The following is an 11,532-nucleotide window of genomic DNA, read 5'->3' as shown; positions in this document are numbered from 1 at the left end:
AGTATATTATATATTTTACAGGTTAAGAATGTCCCTTTATTATTTGCTTGTCATTTGCACATTTAAAATAAATCCCCTATTTTATATTTGTATTTCAACTGCTTTTGCTAGCTGCCACTTTACCTTTTACTCTAGACTAAAATTGATATTGCCACCTCCCCACAGAGCATAACATAGCTTTACTAGTATTAATACATAATTAAGAGACTGAATTTAGTGTTTTCTGGCTTTCTAAGATTGGATCTTTAAAATATAAATTTAGTTATGAGGCTCTGGTCCTTAGTGGAAATACCAGTGACAACCCAATCAGTTTCTAGTAGTTAAGTTTCAAATAAGAGTGGGATTTCTTTGTTGGGTTCTGGGCAATTTTTCTGCTGCCAATCAAAAAGCTTCCCTTATATATATCTTTTGTCAAACATATCTAAAGACAGACTGTTGATTGACAATATAAGATTTGATTCATCAATATGATGCCAGGTCCATGTACAAATAATAAGAAATTTGATTAGTAACATTAGAATGGTAGAATACTAACATTTGAATATTTTAATTTATACATAACTAAAGTCATATATACACACTTCTTACCTAATGCTGAGAATATTTTGGCCTTTTAAATAGAATGTGTTAATGATGAGGACTGAAGCTTTGTGACAAAGATTAATAAAGATAATGGAATGACTTGAATTTATAAGGGGAGGATTTAGTAATTAAACTTAGCACAATTGTGGTGATGTTAAAGATGATACATTAATGAGACTTCATCATAATAAGGTCCTGACACCCCTCCCACAAAGCTCATGTTTCATAATTATATAACCACACCCACTTTAGAGATAAAGAGATACAGAAGAAAGTCTGAGCTACATAGCCTCTTCCATAGGAATACCTTTTATTCCACCACAATGTGAGGACTGGAATGACCCATAGTGAAGATTTAGCTTTTTGTTTTTAATGATCATGTAGTTTATTTCTGCAACTCAGTTTTTGAAGTTCCATCTACTATATACATGTAGTGAAGAGTCATTGATGCAGTCAGTAGTACTCTAATAAAAATAAAACTTCTGTTCATGGGAGACCTCAAGTGGCTGCAATAGTATGCACCTACCCAGTTATAACAATTTAGTGTATTGGCAGGATCCATGAGTATATTGTTAAACTTTTCTCTCTACCCTCTTACTTGCCGCATAGAACACATGAGGGAAAAACAACATTCAGCACTATCTGTATATAATCCCTTTAGCCCAGATTTTCATGAGAACCTAGAAAAAAAATAGTGATATTTCCAAGTTTCCATATACAATTTGAGACACGTTTTCTATAATATAAGAGAATACATCAATGATGGCACTTGTAAAGTGGTGTAATTTAGAGGCAATAATAGCTAAACTTTATTTTGTATTTTATAGGGCTTTTTATCCTATTTTAATTTGGTAGTCTCTAAACTTGGTTTCTAATATTACTAAAAATTTATTTGCTTTTTAAATCAGTTTTTAAAATCTATGGATTTATGGAATTTGAAAAAACACAATTCTTATTCAGTCTTTGCTTGCTAATAAATATCAACAAAATATTGTTAAGCAATTTTGTCTCTTTCCTAGAATTCTCATTTTATTAAATTTTAAATAATAATCATACACTTTGAGCAAGTCAAATTGATGGTTTTGCAAAATAATATATATATGATTCAGACAAGTATGAATTAAGTGTGTCTTCTGAAGTTCATTTGCCACAAAATATTTGTGTGCTGTTGTCCATGTTTTTAACATGTTTACTGTACAATTTTACAATTTTCCTCCATAAAACAATCCATTTTAATGTACCTTTCTCTTAAAAACAAAAGCAATTCCCAAGATCTTCTGCAGAAGCATTGCACCCATATTATCAATAAATCTCTGAATATATTTGACCATATATTTCATTGATTTGACTTAATCTACTCATTTTTATTAGAAATTAATCATGAATTATATTGGCTATATTATATATTTACATTCTGTAGTATATAGCAATTTAAGTAATTAAGCTTACCCATAACTATGATAGAAATAATGAAATAATTTTGTGCAATACCATGTTATATGTATACTGTTAACAGAAACCCCCAAAGTCATTTTGCTATATCACAAAGTTTTATATATACCCAGTGAGTCAGCTCTATTTTAATTTTTTTCTGGTCCTCTCCCATGAATCTATGGGGCTGGACTGGAGAGAAAGTCAAATTAGAGCTGTCACCCTGGACTCAGCAAACTGTAACTCTTCAGTTCCAGGACTTTCCTACGGCATGTGTATCATGCCTGGGGTCTTCTTCCCTTCAGTGCATTTTTCTCAAGGATGCTCTTAAGTCCCTCTTAAGAAAAGATTTCTACTAAGTCTTCTCCTGTAATCTCAGCTACCTTTAGGTACCAGATAAGCTTAAGCTAAGCTTTGTTTGTTATTTATCCGTGAGGAAAACCATCTTAAATTCCTGGGCTCTATTTTAAAATGAAGTTGTAGTATTGTTTGATTCTAATTGCCTCTCCGTTGTTTTCAAAGAAGTATATTTTTAAATACAGTATAAAAGATTATATTAAACATCGATACTACAATATTTTTGTTGAACAAATGTTCTTTGAGCATCACTATGCACCTGGCAATGTCCCATCTCTAGGGACCTAAAGAGAAAAGAGGCCCCTAAACTGGTGGATCTTGTATTCTACTATAGCAGGCACATTCCTGTTCCCCAAAACACTCTTTTTCACAGGCTCTTCCAATCAGATATTCAATCACTATAGTCTGTGCAAAAACTCGCTGCTGACGTTAACCAATTTCTTAACAGTTTCTCTCAAGTAGGAAAGCCAACTTCAGACTTTACTTTGGAGAACCTAAGCAAAATAAAAATGTGTAAAAACTACACCAACAACAAAAGTTTCTGAAACAATCACCATTTGTATAAAGAGAAGCCATACCAAATCTTTTTGAATTCCAGAGTAACAGGTTTAAATTTTCATTCAATGACAACCAAAATCTCATATGTCATAGCATCACTAAATAAAATCCCTAGATACATATTAACCTGAATTTGCAAAATAACATTATAGTGGAATGACATTTAGATCCATTTTATACATATCTTTAATATTTCAAAAAAGAATGTAAGAACGGTATTAGCCTACTAAATTGTAGATGATGGATCAGCAGTCTTGTTCCCACTTGCCACGTCTTATGAATCTTCTGCTCTCTGACAGCTTATATTTTGCAAGGGTTGGTTATGAATTTCTCTAAAGCAACTGAACTGTCTAATCCAAAAAATGTTCTTCTGCCCTTTCTTCCCTATGATGAAGTATCTCTCTTTCTCCTAGGCTTCTTTTGAAATTTCTGAATTTTTCCTATGTTTTCCCCTGTTCTTTCTTTCATTTATGTGAGAGTGGAAGAACTAGTTATGAAAAAAATTTCGGCCCTGGCCGGTTGGCTCAGCGGTAGAGCGTCGGCCTAGCGTGCGGAGGACCCGGGTTCGATTCCCGGCCAGGGCACATAGGAGAAGCGCCCATTTGCTTCTCCACCCCTCCGCCGCGCTTTTCTCTCTGTCTCTCTCTTCCCCTCCCGCAGCCGAGGCTCCATTGGAGCAAAGATGGCCCGGGCGCTGGGGATGGCTCTGTGGCCTCTGCCTCAGGCGCTAGAGTGGCTCTGGTCGCAATATGGTGACGCCCAGGATGGGCAGAGCATCGCCCCCTGGGGGGCAGAGCACCACCCCTGGTGGGCGTGCCGGGTGGATCCCTGTCGGGCGCATGCGGGAGTCTGTCTGACTGTCTCTCCCTGTTTCCAGCTTCAGAAAAATGAAAAAAAAAAAAAAATTTCATGTTTCATGAAGGTCAAAGGACACTTTGTTAATTATAATGCAGCATTTCTAGCCTAAAGACACTAACCCATGTGTTGCCAAGAAACCAACCTCTCCAAACTTATTAGTACTTTCTTATGGTTTGCTAAGCAGATAGATGTCAAAAAAAATACTGAGTTAGAAAACATATGTTTAAAAAATGTACACATTATTTTATTGTCCAAGAGCAACATATAAACACATATATTTATCCAAATAAGTTGGAAAAAGCAATTTAGCTCTAAAACGTATTTTTAAAATATACAATGAAGGTAATTCTATTATTATATAGAAAAAAATACAAGAAAGGGAAACAGTGGTAATATACTAAATAATTACTTAATATGTGCCACACGCTTTACATGTAGTATGTATTTTATTCCTCAATATATATTTATATCAAATATAACATATAATGTATACATGATAAAAAATAAAAATTCAAACAGGTACTATATCTCATTAAATTTCCTAGAGTCAGCATGTGGTAAAGGCTCCAAACTCCTCTCTTGCCTCACATTGCCAACTTTGTCATGAACTGTCTACTTATCAGCGTGGTAGAGTCTACACCGGTCCAGAGCAATGGAAAAGAAAAACACACAACAGGCCCGATCCTGCACATAAATTTTAAGAGAAATAAAAATTCTTCATATGAAATTTGAGAAAAGAAACAGTCATTTCCCTTCCGAGAAAGTGCTGCTGGCCTCAAACTGCATGAGAGGACTCGAAGAACAAGGAGTTCAGCCAGCAGACAGGAGAAACAGGTGTGGGGGCAGCTGACTGACACTGTGTTAAGCAAAGTCATTTTTTATATTTGGGAGTTTACCAAAAGACATGAAACATGGTCTCTTGAACCACATCTAGACCCACGCTAGAATTTATGAAACATTCACAATTTTTTTTCAAATGTTAGCTAGCAGCGATAGTTCCAGAAACCATACTTGTACTTTCAAAAAGAGTGCTAAGGCTCAGAATGTAAAAACTGCAAAATCCCACCAGCAACAAATGAAGGAAACAACACACTCTATTAAATTGAAGTGTTGAAGATCTTCCAGTAGGAAGATCGTCCCAGAGTTTTCAAAAAATGAGCTCCAGAACTCCTCACTGCTGAATTCTTAAACCGCATACCACTGGACTCTGAGCCAGACTGTAAAATCTAAGAACTAAAATATGTTTTAATATGCAAATAAAAATATGCAGAAATACACATGCAGCTAAACTCATGTAGACTTATAAAAGGTAATGCTAACAAATTCATGTCAAAAGTGCTTACCTCTTACCTAAAAGCCTTCAAATAAATAAGAGAGAGAGAGAGAGAGAGAGAGAGAGAGAGACCTTTAAAAAGTTAGATGCCGGTTCCCAAGTACCCAGCCAGTTATTAGATTTATAAATCAGATAAGCGTGTTTGGCAAGGCAGCTGCTTCTTATTCTGAAAATTCTGCAAATGCCACTTTGAAGGAGAGATTTCAATTTTTTGAGCATTTAATTAATTGTAAAGGCTACCCATGCTTTTTAAAAATAATACTTTAAATTATATTATACAGTGAGTGTGTCAATATGCCAAGTGGTACCCTTTGGTCTCATTTTCCAATCAACTGTCATGGGAGCTACCTTAATGACTCTGCTCATAAAAAAGGCTCCTTTATGTCTGATAGAGCATTATTACTATGAATGAAGAGATTCCTTAAGTAGTTAAAGCTGTCCACAGATCTGCTAAGTGCCTATAAAACGTGCTCTAGTCACTGCTTTTCTTTTGTTGCTGCACTTGTTGTTGTTTTTACAGTGGATGTTTTAATTGCTGTTCACTGAAAAATAAAGTTCTTACAAACCAAAGCCTTGAAGTAAGAGAACAAACTGAAGTTGAGGATGAACTTAGGCTTTTTTGTAAATTTTACTCATTTCTCCCGCTATTTATTTATTTATTTATTGAAATGGCTCTGTAGCTCAGCAAGGGGAAAACAAAAGGAATGAAAATTCATTTAAATACTCTCTTCTATTTATGTTAACATTTCATCATATGCTGTTCAACAATTTACTAAATGTTTATTATGCAGTGTTGCATTCTCAAGAGAATAAATAACTTTCTGTCAGCACTTCTTTTATGAAATCCTATTTTGGTTGTGGATTTTAAAAATTCATAATAAACATTTCCTTCAGGAAGAAGCCAAGAAAGGCAATGCTTTGACACTGTTGATAAGTGAGCTTGTAACTAAAAATTGGAAAACAAACACAGCATAAATATTCACTGTATGTATGTAGGGAGAGAAGGAGAGGAGAGAGGGAGAAAGGGTGAAAACAGTGTGAAGGCGGGAAAGAAGAAGAGTCAGAGACAGACAGAAATTGGGAAAGAGAGAAAGAAGGAGATGTTTAATTCTTGCATCTTAGGATCTTATGGATAAAACAAAAAAACAGACCTTTCCGAGAGTTTCAGTGTTAACATTCTCAGTTATCTCACCGGTCATACTTGCAAAATAGAAATGGAAAAATTAAAGAATGGAGCACCCTGGTGTGATGTTCAGTGGTTAGAGCACCATCGTGTACTACAGAGGTTGCCAGTTCGATCCCTGGTCAGGGCACATATAGGAACAGAGTCATGTTCCTGTCTCTCTCTCTCCCCCTTTCTCTCTTGCTAAAATCAATAAATAAAAAATTAAACAAAAAACAGAGAATAGACTAGACAGAGTCCAAGTTACTCTTATCTGTAAGTTTCTATTATTTTATTATTTGAAGAAAAAATAAAATGGGTAAAAAAGTCAGATAATGTCAAAAGATGAAGAATGACAATTTGTAGTACTTATATACACATATATACATATATTTATACCTACATATACATATATATACACACACATTCTACCACATTTGGCTTATGGAGGGATAGCTATATATACCTGAAAGTCACCACTTCTCAGCCATAGACTAAAAACAGAATTGAAAGCAATCTGAAATCTTTGTCTGCATGTTTTATTTATTATTAGAGTTTTTTTTTAAGTAATGAGAACATGCATTGGTTGAATATTATTTGCAAAGCACTATTATAAGCCTTTTATTTATTTAATATTTTTAACAACCTTGTGAGTTAAGTCTATTCTAACAGCATCCCATTTTTCAAATAGAAAATTGTTTGGTTTGTTTTCAGTTTTGTTGTCTTTACTGGGGTGACAATGGTAAACAAAATTATGTGAGCTTCAGGGGCACGATTCTATAACGCATCATCTGTACACTGTATTGTGTGTTCACCACCCCAAGTCTCCTTGCATCACCATTTATCTCCCCAGTACCCTCCTCCACCTTCCCTGGCAAATACCGCGCTGTTGTTTGTGTCCCTGAGTTTTTTTCTGTTTTGCTCAATCCTTCCACCCCCCCATGCAGCCTCCCAACCCCCACAACAGCTGTAAGCCTGCTTTCCACAAGCCTATCTCTATTTTGCTTATTAGTTCATATTGCTCATATTAGATTCCACATAGGAGTGAAATCATATAGTCAAATGGGAAAAATGAAGAATAGAGCCGCTAGTAACTTACCAAGGTCACAATGCTTCTAAGAGGCAGAACTCGCTTCCCAATCAATAGTCAGGGTCAAGTGTATCCCCCACACCAGTCTGACTTTACCTCTTCAAAGAGGAGTGAGAACAAAGATCTCACAAATGCAGGTTTTAATATCTGACCAAAACTGAAATGAAGAACAAAGTTTTTCTGTCTATAGAAAATACTTTCTGAATGGAAAATTTAGAAAAACATACAACAAAAAATAAATATTTTCTATAATTTCATGATCCAGATATAATAGTTAATATTTTGGTGGATATACTTAACTTTAACTTATCAATATAGTATTTCCTAATGTTATTAAATTTTCATTGCGTGCATGTTTTTGAATAATTCACTTAATTGTATCATAATTTATTTAATGATTGCCATTTTTCAAACACAGAAACAGAGCTTGTTTATTCAATCCTAGGATCCTCATTGAACATCTTTAAATAATTAAATTAATTAATCTATTTGTATTACTTTTATATGTAGTGTAACAAATTACCAGAATTTTAACGGCTAAAAATAGCACACATTTATTCTATAACAGTTTCTATTGGTCAGGGAACAGACACTGCTTAATGGGGGTTCTCTGCTGTGTCTCACAGGCTGCAGTCAAGGTGTCAGCCAAGCTGCTTTCTCATCTGGAGGCTCAACTGGGAGAGAAATTTATATTCATTTCCTCACTGCTGCAGAACAGAGGTTTTCAGTTTCTTGCTGGCTGTGGACCAGAGATTATCCTCTGCCACAAGATGTCATCTGTCATTCCCTCCCATGTGGCCCTTGCATAGGCGATTCACAAGTTATTAGCTTCTTCAAGGCCAGAGAGTGAGAGTGAGAGCTGGCAAGATTGGTTTTATGTGATGTTACATAATCATGGGACTGCCTTGCCATTATCTTCACCATATAATATAATATAATATAATATAATATAATATAATATAATATAATATAATATAATATAATATAATATAATATAAGCATGAAATTTACATCTACCACTTTTTGATATAATATAATCATGAGGGTAACACCCATCACTTCTGCCATATTCTATTGGTTAGAAGTGAGTCACAGGTCCCACTCACACTAACGGGAGGAACTGGATTGCTGAAAGGCATGAACATCAGAAAGTGGGACCCCTGTTCCCCAATACGGTTGTATTCACTCTTCCCTAGAACTTTCTTAGTATTTAGAGCTGTCCAAGTAAAAACATCACAATGATAAATCCTTTCTGGCAATGACAGCCTTTGACTTAGTGACCCTCAATTTGAGACTCAAACACGAGTTAACGTCCTTGTTCAAGATACCTTGATATACACGGCAAGTCTCTCGGACCTTTAGTGAGTGGTCCCCTTGTTCTCTCTTGGTTTCACTAATTCTGAAGACTACAGAGTTCTGCAGTGCTTTCAGGACTGCCCCAAGTTAGTTTCATGTGGAATGTTCAATTTCAGTCAGACTTCACAAATACATTTTCAAAATCTGGTGAAAATCTATCTACTCTTTTTGTATTTGTAACAAGTACCCAGATTGTAAATCTATGTTGTTTAAAGACATATGTGACTAACATTACTTTTTTTCCCAGTTAAATTTCTCCATACCATCTGTTAAATAGTTCATACATTTATCATTTATTTATTCACTTAGCCATTCCTTTCCTTTATAAATGCTCCTGAGTTACCTATTCTGATTCAGCCACTTTGCCAGAAGTTGAAAATATAACAGTGTACAAGATATGATTCCTGCCTCAAAAAGGTGAAAATCCATTGCAGAAAAACTGGAAAAAATAACCTCACTAAACAACTGAAATAATAATGAGCCATGTAGTAATAAGAAAGTTGACATAAACTAACAAGGATGCTGAGTCAGAGAATAAGATAAGGTTTATTTCATTAGTGCATCCCAAGCAAAGGGGCTTAGGTTGTAATTGTTTGGCTATCTGCACTAAAGACCTTTCAATCCAGATGTTCAGAAAGCTAAACTTAAACTAGGTAGGCAGAAGCCATAGTCTTTCTTTATGCACCCTAACCAGCACATGGGCATGCATGCTCTTAAAACACAAGGCGGCCCTGGCCAGGTAGCTCAGTTGGTTAGAGCGTCGTCCCGGTATGCCAAGGTTGTGGATCCTGGATTAGGCACATCCAAGAATAAACCAATAATTGCACAAACAAGTGGAAAACCAAATTGATGTTTCTCTCTCTCTCCATTCTTTTCTCTCTAAAATCAATCAATTAACAAAAAAAGGCTATTCTGGATCCAGTGTACTAGGAATAATTAGATTACATAGCTCTTTCTCTTGCCATCTCTCTCTTAGGTACATGGTTTTCTTATATGCAGAGACTTGCAGAAAACAGTGGGAGTTTATACAAGCTCTTCAGATCACTACTGACCTGCCTGATCTCTGTTGGGGCTGCACTGCTGTCCACTCTGAGGGGGGAGTGGGTGTGCCGAAGGAGGTCACAGTCAGTGCTCCTGAGTTAACCAAGACATACCCGTCCCAATCATCTCACCACTTGTGCTGGTGAAGGAACTTCAGGCTTTGCTTAATAAGCTCTTCAAAATCAGAAGTGCTTAAATTCTGGCAAGACTTAAGGCCAAGCAATAATAGGAATTGTCATCTGGGCAAATCATCCCTTAACAGAAATCCTATATCTTTCTTCATTTTTGTGCAAGAGAGAACTTCATGGGTTTTTGACCACCACTTCCCTCTCAATATATGCATTTTAAACTGGCACATCATATTCCAAGGCACAATAGAAAAAAATGTTATTTAATGATCTGGTGTTATTGTTCAAAATATAATCACAAAATAATCTTTAATAATTCTATTTGATAGTAGACTCATATGTAGACTTAATATGATATAAGCAGTAAAAATATATAGAAAATCTGAGTACTTTTTAAGAGCATTTGGTCCCATTACAAGCCCACACATTAATTTAGAAAGAAATGTTATCTTTCCATTATCCAGGTTTTACATTTAGACACATGGTATAGCTCTCTGTTTACCTAAATATTTCATCTCTCTCAGTAAAGTTTAATATAGTTCTCCCTATAGGTCTTACCCGTTTTCTTGTCAGGGTTATTTTTAAATAATATATGAGTTTTCTGTTGTTGCTGCTGTAGAGTATAAACAGTAGTTCCTATTATATCTTCAGCAGCTATCATTGATTTGAAAAGCAATTGATTTTTCCACACTTATCATATATTTGACCATTATTAATTTCATAATATTTTGACAGTCACTTGAATAAAAACAACACTCACAAAAGATGTGTCAAAGATCCTTAAGACTAGTTTAGATCTCTATTTTTACTAACTAGTTAGTTCAGTGAGTATTTTTTTATTTCTTTGTAATATTACTTTGAGTGTTCAGGAATCTAGACTACTCAATTTCAATACTGAGTACAGAGATTTTACTTTTGATTTACCATAAGAATAAATTTTGTGTACGTCCCACAAGATTTTGAACATCTTTCTTTTATTCTTTTTGTTCTGTCTTTTGCTACATGCTATAGTTCTTTATGTTTTTATAGTTTTAGAGATATAAAGAATAAACAATTTAAAATTTAAGAAAATGTACTTCTACCTATGTAAAACCAAAGTGCCTCTTTTGATTTCTTCCTGCCACCTTCTCTTCTTCTTATCTAGATCACTATAATTTAGTGACAAAATATTATTTTTAAAATATTTATATAAAATTAACACTTATAACAATTATTTAGGCTCAACAAAATGTTTAATTGACAAGTCATTTTATAGAATAATTCCTTATTTTGGGCTTTCAAATTTTTTCTCTTAATATCAAGAAAACACTGTTCTATATAATTTTTCAAGTCTTTACATAGTTGAGGGTGTTTTTGCACAAGAAATGAGAGTATAGAGCAAACAACCATTTGCCTGCAATAAAGAAAAGATTCTAGAAATAAACTTTTGACAAAATTTATTAAGTATTTATAAATCTACATTCAGAATTGTACAGTATGTAGTGTATTTTAAATGGTTAGGCTTAACTGAGTTAAGTATAAACATTTAAGAATAGACAGAAGCAAAGTTCTTTCAAATGCTCCATGTTGTACAAAATCCATAAAGATCTAGGAATCCGCTATTCTATGACGAACAAATAAAACATTTAACTGACTC

Source organism: Saccopteryx bilineata, chromosome 6 (genome assembly GCF_036850765.1).
Source record: "Saccopteryx bilineata isolate mSacBil1 chromosome 6, mSacBil1_pri_phased_curated, whole genome shotgun sequence".
Classification (NCBI taxonomy): Eukaryota; Metazoa; Chordata; class Mammalia; order Chiroptera; family Emballonuridae; genus Saccopteryx; species Saccopteryx bilineata.
Note: the sequence above shows the minus strand (reverse complement) of the source record.